The 7,734-nt window shown below is 41.2% G+C and overlaps 1 long non-coding RNA gene across 1 annotated transcript in view; it reads right to left on the bottom strand.

Moving 5' to 3' along the window:
* LOC111814863 overlaps positions 1 to 7,267 on the bottom strand; it is a 10,239-nt gene extending 2,972 nt beyond the window's left edge. The window contains exons 1-2 of the long non-coding RNA XR_002819736.1: positions 7,253 to 7,267; positions 2,788 to 2,793 (exon numbers count right to left, since the gene is read on the bottom strand). This is a non-coding gene — a long non-coding RNA (uncharacterized LOC111814863). The remainder of the gene's footprint in view (positions 1 to 2,787; positions 2,794 to 7,252) is intronic.
* Between the last annotated feature and the right edge of the window lie 467 nt (positions 7,268 to 7,734).

Below are 7,734 nucleotides of genomic sequence, written 5' to 3'. Positions count from 1 at the left end.
AAAAAAAAAAAAAAAAAAAAAGCCTAACAGTCAAGACCCAGTACTTCCAAGGAGTTGCTGGTATACAAGAGGATAAGGGCCTAAAGGATAGCAAGACATCGAGTGTTGAAATGCTTTGGAAAGGCATTCAATGATGCATTCAGTCACTATAAACATGAAGAACAAATCATAATGTGAAGTATGAATTTTACTTAATAAGTATAGTGTACGCATATTAGTTCTTTAGTTCTAGCAAACAAACCACACTCAGGTAAAATTCTAATAATGTCAGAAGTAGTGTGGGGGGCAGGGAAATTATGAGAACATGGGACTATCTGTCCAGTTTAGCTCTAAACCCAGAACAGTTCTAAAACATAATGTCTCTTAATTTGCTCTTAAATACTAAGATGGGGCAACCCCCCAAAATGTTAGTGGCATCCTGTGCTAGCAGGTCCCCATGATAGGTACCAACCTAAAGCTGGAGACATTGGTGCTTTCTGTGCTTGTGTCCTGAGTGTCCCCCTAGAACCCAGTCAGGTGAAGGTGGCCTCCATTTTCTGGACAGTTCAGAGAGACCTAAGACAGGGAGAGGGCGCTGCACTGGGTAAAATTCAGTGAATTTTCCAAGCACTGCCACTTCCATTGCTCAGCAGCTCTCACAGATATAAGGAGGAGGCCAGGAGGGAGTGAGGATGACAGGGTGGTCTCAGCCTGAAAGAAAAAGTGACTCCAGACACTTTGGTAAATTTTGAGAAAGAATCAGAACTGCAGAAGGATTCAGGTAAAGACCAGAGGGTCAGGAATGAGTTTGATCCAGCAGTACTTCCTCCCTACAGCCAACAGCCACACTAGTGCATTTTACCATAGAGACAGAGTACTGTGAACTCACGCACTGTTAGTGTGCATGCAGTAACAACAGCCCCAGTTCTTTCTTTTTTGTTTTTTTGCTCCGACTGCCTTCAGGGCAGGTTTGGCTGGCTTGAGTTGTGGGGATCAACCACAGCAACCTGAGCTTGACTGCTTTGTTGAAGCAGCCACTTAAAGAACTGAGTGAAAAAAGGTGGTTTTTTTTTCTTTGTTTGTTTGTTTTTTTTTTTTTAGGCCAGAAGATGCCTTCGGGCATTTCTGGTTTGCTGTGAGTATCTGGGTTCGAATCACAGCAGCTTGAGCTTGAGTGCTTTGTTTAAGCAGGCACTTAAACAACTGAGCTAATGGGCTGGACCCCCTAGTTCTTTCCCTGAAGAAAAAAATCACAAACCACTGTTGCTGCAGAATGTGTCAGTTATCCTTGAGCAGTATTGTCTGAGTGAGTGTCCATAACACCCACACAAGTGGCCACTTTCTACCTCCCACTCCCCCATGCTTAGAAGCTGCTCCATAGTAGGTGAAATCCAGTGTGCTCTGGGGATCACCCATGATTCCTTGTTCACCACACTTCACTCACCCTGCTCACTGCTGGTGCTCCAGGGCCCGGCCACCTGCAGGTGCGAAGGACCTGAATACTGCTGTGCTCTCTAGTGTGGCCCTTGCCTGGCTTCTCAGCAGTGGACTACAGGAGTGAGGGCACAGAGTGCCTTATCTAGTATAGCATCTATCCCAGTAGGACCTGATACAGGCTCACTGAGAGAAGGCACTCTGCCACAAGCTCCCCAGGGGACCCAGAATGCCACTCTGGTCTTCCAGTATTAGATGTAGATGATTCCAAAATTGGAGGGTGTCAACAGCTTTCAAACTAGGTGTTCTTTGCCAGGCATGGTGACAAGTAGTTGTAATCCCAGAAACTCCAAAGCCTGAAGGAGAAGTATGGTAAGATCCAGGCCAGTTTGAGCAGCATAGAGAGACTCTGTCTCAAACTAAAAACTAAAAGGATCTATGGTTCTGTGTTCCTGCGTTGTATCCCTGATAGCTTAAAACAAAACAAAAAATTTTGTTCCTTGAATCTTTTATGCTGAGTTGCACCAAGCTTCCCTGGCAGTGTCTAGAGGGCACATCTGAAACTGCATGGGCTTTCCACCTTGGACAGTGCAGTGGCCTTAGCCTGGGGAAAGTGCTGGTGAGTGTGGAAGGGTTTGAACAGAGAAAGTGGAGTGGAGAAAGCAGGTGGACATTTGGCAGCAGGGTGAGAACAGAGAATAAGTAAAAGGGGAGGTTGGAGGGTAAAAGGGAAAAACAGAAAGAAACAAAGGGAGACAGAGACAGATACAGAGAGAGGCAGGAGGCAGACAGATGGACAGATGGACAGAAATACAGTAGACAGGCAGGCAATAAGTCAAAAGGACTGAATCCAAGAGAACACTATCCACTATCCACTACTTAGATAAGCAATTCATCCCTGATCAGAGGACTGGAGACTGTGGGTGGCCTGAGGTCATGGTCATGAACACACATGTGACCCTCTGTTTCACTCTGAGACATAGGAGGACTCTGTTAACCTCAAGCGCTGCTGAGCCTGTCATTTTTCTCTTTTCATTTAGCAACTCTCTACCTGGATGAGGCAGCCTGTGCCCCATTGCATTAGGACTATTCAAGATGCAGAGCCTTGACTGAATTCTGTGCAGTGCTCAAGTCAGACACACCCCAGGGAGAAAGCCCAGGGCATGGGCTGAGACCTTCCAATGCAACCAGGACAGTGAGGGGCAATACGTTGTTGAGACGCTAGGTGGGCCTCTAGGTGAAAAATACCTTGGTGGGCCTCTTATTTAGCTTTTCCTTGGACACACCCTCCCAGACTTGATATCTCTAGCATCCTAGGAGATGCAGGTTTCTGTGAACCATCCCATATGGCCACAAGCCATCCCACATGGCCACCCAAATCTTTCCACTTGAGATTCAGTTTGATTTGATTTGATTGACTTGCTTTTGACTTTGTTGTTTGGACTGGTCTTGTGCTCATTGTGTCACCCAGGTTGACTTCTAGCTCACATCAATCTTCCTGCCTCAGCTTCACAAGACCTGGTGATGTAGGGAGAAAAACTGATCTCAGGTTGGTGACCTCCAAATCATACAGTGAACCTCCAAATGATATAGGGGAAAAATGATCTCCTGACCTGACCTGGATGAGTTCATCTTCCCTAAAACTGAAGAATGAGTCTGAAGAACAAACACAGGTTATGAGCAGAGTATATTTTTTGAGAAAAAGAAAGCTAGACAACAATGTACAATGTATTTATTATTGAAACTGTCCTGCTGATCGGTTTTGAAGCTGTCTCATTGCTATTTAAAAAAGAGAGAAAAAGAAAGCTCCTGTCCAAGAGAAGGACAGGAGGGGTGGCCCAAGGGTATGGTCCACGGGAATGGGGCTTTAGGCAAACCATGTGGTGAGGCAGGTCTAAGCTGGTGGAGAAGACATGGGAACTTGCTTTGGTGGGAGTGTCTGTCACTTCCAAGTTGCAAAGCCACCATGTCTTCCATCTTGTACCCTTGAGGGCCTGGTCCTGTCTACTGCGTATAATATTTCTATCTAATTCAGCTGGTATTATAGGTGTGCACTAGAGATTCTGTTGTTTGTATGTTAAAAAAAAATGGGGATTGGGAAGCTCCCACTGGATTCAGTGTTCTTGGAAATTCCTTCAAATTGCAGCTGACATTCCCGTGTTGGATTGGACTATGTATGTGATACTGGTGGATAAGGGTGGATGAGAGCATGAAAAGGAGCAACAATCAAAGAGAATCAGAAGAGGAGACAATGCAGGAAGAGAAGGAGGTGCATGGAGAGTAGGAAGGAACTGGGAAAACCATAGGGGGAAGCCTGAGAGGAGGATAGAGTAAAGGAGAGATAGGACCAAGACCAGGAATCCACTGGGGGAAAGAGGAGAAACAAGAATTCCAGAAAATGCTAAATCTGGTTCCAAAATTCATCAGAGGTTCCTGAACAATGGAAATGGAATAACTGCAAAGAACTGAGGAAAAATAAACACATACTGACACCATCAATAATCCCTGAGGCTGAGGCAAGAGCAGTGCAAGATCAAGCTCAGCCTGACCAACTTAAACATTCAACAAGAGCTTGATTCAAAAGTAAAATAAAAAACTTTGACTGGGGATGAACCTCAACCCAAGGGCAGATGTGCATGTGCCCACGTGCCCCCCTGTGTGAGAAACGGTAGGGGTACCACAAAGACACACACACACACACACACACACACACACACACACACACACTGAGTACCATAAAGATAAATAAACCTTGAGAAGACAAGAATTTTATAGCAGAGCAGGGAACTAGCAACCTGCACACAATAATGGAATTTGGACAAGGCCTGAAATGTTTCTTCCTGTCCCTAATGACCAAGTGAATTTAATCTGAGGCTTTGAGGTACAACACTAAAGAGGGAAGAAGCTCAGTAGGCGTAACCTGAGTTGGGAGCCTCATATCCTAGTGATAGAGGGAAACCTTAATTATGAAATACGGAGAAAAAATTGATCTCCCAACGTAAAATTTACCTGGAACAAGTTCATGTTCTCTAAAACCGAATAATGAATTTTAGGAACAAACGGAGGTTATAAGCAGAATATATTTATTGAGGGGAAGAAAGCTCCTGTCCGTGAGAGAGACAGGAGGCCACCCCTCATCACCACCACCGAAGCAAGTTGTCCCAGGGAAGCTATCTCTTCCAGGGACTTTTATAGAGGAAAACCATGTGGTGAGGTGGGGTCTAAGGTGGTGGAGAAGACATGGGAACTCATTTAGGTGGGCATGAGGTGGGACAAAACTATGGTCAACCAATGAAATTAGAAGGACCATTTGTCAGGTAAAATTGATTAAATCCAGTACCAAATGGGGAAGCCAGTCAAATAGCAAGCGGGCATGAATATGGGACAGGGTTTCTTCCTGTTGGTGGTTGGGCCAGTGATTCATTTGGGCTCTTTCAAGGTGATTGATACCTATTTAGAATATCAATCCCTGATGCCCATCCCTAGGGAAGTATGTAACTTGTGATTCCTCTTTTGTCTTGGTCTTGAGGTGTGGCCCATATGGGAGTGTCTGTCTCTTCCAAGTTGCAAGGTCACCTTGTTATCCATCTTGTCTCATCGAGGGCCTGGCCCTGTCTAACTGCTTATAATATTTCTGTCTAATTCAGCTGCCAACAACACTAGTGGTACCCAGGTCATGTTCAAGAAGAACACAAGGCTGAGATAGAAAAAATTCTGGGACATGAACAAAGTTGAGAGTTTTACATCTCAAGGAGTCAGAGCATTTCTACCCTGTGGTTCCCCAGTACTTTGTACTCTGAATCCAACAGCCCACTTCAGATCTTGCCATCAGTGGAAACCAAAGCTGTCTTTCACTAAGAGGCCGAAACTGCTTCCTGAAACTGCTTCCTAACTGCAGACTCACTCCTCCACCACAGAATTCATGGTATGTAGTTTCACTTTCTAAGTTCAGCTCACATCCTGATTTAGAGAAAAGAAAGGTATTCTTTTTGGGAAGTAGGCTGAACAGGTCATGGGCTGCTCTAGATTCTCTTGTCCTACTCTGGTTGAAGAAAGAAGACATGAAATGAAACCTTGAGTCCACAGTAAAAAATGAAGGGTGCCTAAAATAGTGCATATTTAAGGTTTTTTTTTTTTTTTTTATTAACTCAGTTGTTTTAAAAGAAATATTCAAATAAAATAAATAAATCCACAATAAAATGTGTAATACTGTTATACAAAGAATATGAGGAAAGAAATTAAAATATACTCTTCCTAAATTCTTATATATGAGTGATATAATATTCAAAGGCATCCTATGTAAGAAAAATTTGTTGAAATACCGGAAACACTTCTGAACTTAAAGAAGCATAACCCACATGCTAAGTACAGTGATACAAATGGAACACCAAAAGGGAAAATAACTAGACGAATAGCAGGAAAGATGTCTTTATTCATATCAAAAGTTACATTACCTTGAATTTCTATTTACAGATCTCTAAATGGTCAAAGCACTCATTCAAAATCAAAGATTGTCACCTAGGATTGAAAAAGCAATAGCCAACTATTTGAAATTTACACAAAACTTTCTTTGAGCTGGGTGTGGTGGGACACACCTGCAATCCCAGCACCTGGGAGGGTGAGGCAGAAGGATCACTGTGAGTTTGAGGCCAGCCTGGGCTCCATAATGAGTTCAAGACCAGCCTGAGCTGCATAGTGAAGTCCTGTTCCCCCAACCCCTATAAAAGGTAAAGATATGAGTAGGCTAAAAGTAAAAGATGGAGAAAGAAATACCAAGCAAACCCCAATAATGTAAAAGCAAGAATGGTTATTTTAAAACCTATATTAGTTTTAAATTACTTAAATTCAAGATGACTAAAGTGTACAAATTTTTCAGTAATGTTTGTAAGTAATTTTCAGTAATTTTTGTACTGCTAAATATAAATCTACTTTATTTTATACAAGCCTTTACTGGTTGAACTAACACACCCAAGCGTTACTTGGGGTATTCAGTATGTAAGTAAATGTGTAGCCCAAGTGGGCACTTGGTATAAAATGTGAAATGGTTAATGTCGAAGTAGAACTCAGGATAAAGATAAAAGGATCATTTAGCAGAGACAAAGGAATTATTCAAGTAAGCATAAACTTAAGTGAGTATATAATAATAGAACTTTAAAACATGTGAAACAAAAAAATATCAGAAAGGAAAGGAAATATATGCAGGAATAACATTGGAGATTTCAATTCTATTACAATAAATCACACAGCAAGTGCACAGAATACTAGTAAAGATATGGAAGATTTGAAAGTTCACCTAATTGACATTTACACTAAAACCCACCCAACAGGAGCAAATCACACTCTTTTCAGTGCACATGGGATATCAACATGATACACTACATATTGGGACATTACACAACTCCCAGTACATTTCAGAAGAATTAAATCACACAGAATGTTTAGAGAATCCAACTAAAAATAAATAAGATATTCTTAGGAAAATGAATATATATTTCAAAATTAAATGCTACATTTTTGAATAGATCATAGGTCCAAAAGTTAAACATACCTCCTATTTAATTTAGCATTCCACTCCTCGATTTTTATCTATGATAAAATATAAGTTTATAGACAGACTTGTGCATTAATGTTCATAGTAGCTTTATTTCTGATATCTACAACTATAAATACTGAAATGTCCATGAGTAGATTAACCCTTAAGTTGCAGTGTATATTTTATTACAAGAAAGTGCTGCACAACAATGAATACCAATAAACTACTAAAAAGAGAACTCCCATAATAGTAGTAGGTTATTCTCAGGGCTGGCAATGTCAGAGATTGTTGACTTGAGCCTTTTACAGCTCAGCATATTAATATGGTTTTACTTTATATACCTTGTTTTTATACTTTTCTGCTGGATGGTTATGACCAAGATAAAACAAGACCAATATAACAAAAAATGTAATTTTTATATCTGACAAGTTCAATCAAATCCCCTCAGGATTTCTGCTGAAACCCTGTACCACAGTTTGTAGATGTTTTGTCAGTGTCAGCCATCTGAATGAGTCACGGCCATTTCTTGTCCAATTTGCTCTCTGGACTACTGGGCTATATTGGATTACTTTGCTGAATTCACGCACCTATAATATTTGAATGGCAATGGAATACCTATCTCTGACAAAAGTAAACAAAAAAGGGATATAAATGGAGGACCATTTTGTAGTGAAAAATATGTATTTATATACAAAATTGTTAGGATAGATATACAGCTACTTTCCCTTAGTTCAATGAGAAGAAAGATTTGTACTAGTAGTGTTTAGACAAGATATCATATCTGCATC

This window comes from Octodon degus, unplaced genomic scaffold (genome assembly GCF_000260255.1).
Source record: "Octodon degus isolate 3935 unplaced genomic scaffold, OctDeg1.0 scaffold00733, whole genome shotgun sequence".
Taxonomy (NCBI): domain Eukaryota; kingdom Metazoa; phylum Chordata; class Mammalia; order Rodentia; family Octodontidae; genus Octodon; species Octodon degus.
The sequence above is the reverse complement of the archived record's forward strand: the minus strand, read 5'-3'. Positions and strand labels throughout refer to the sequence as shown.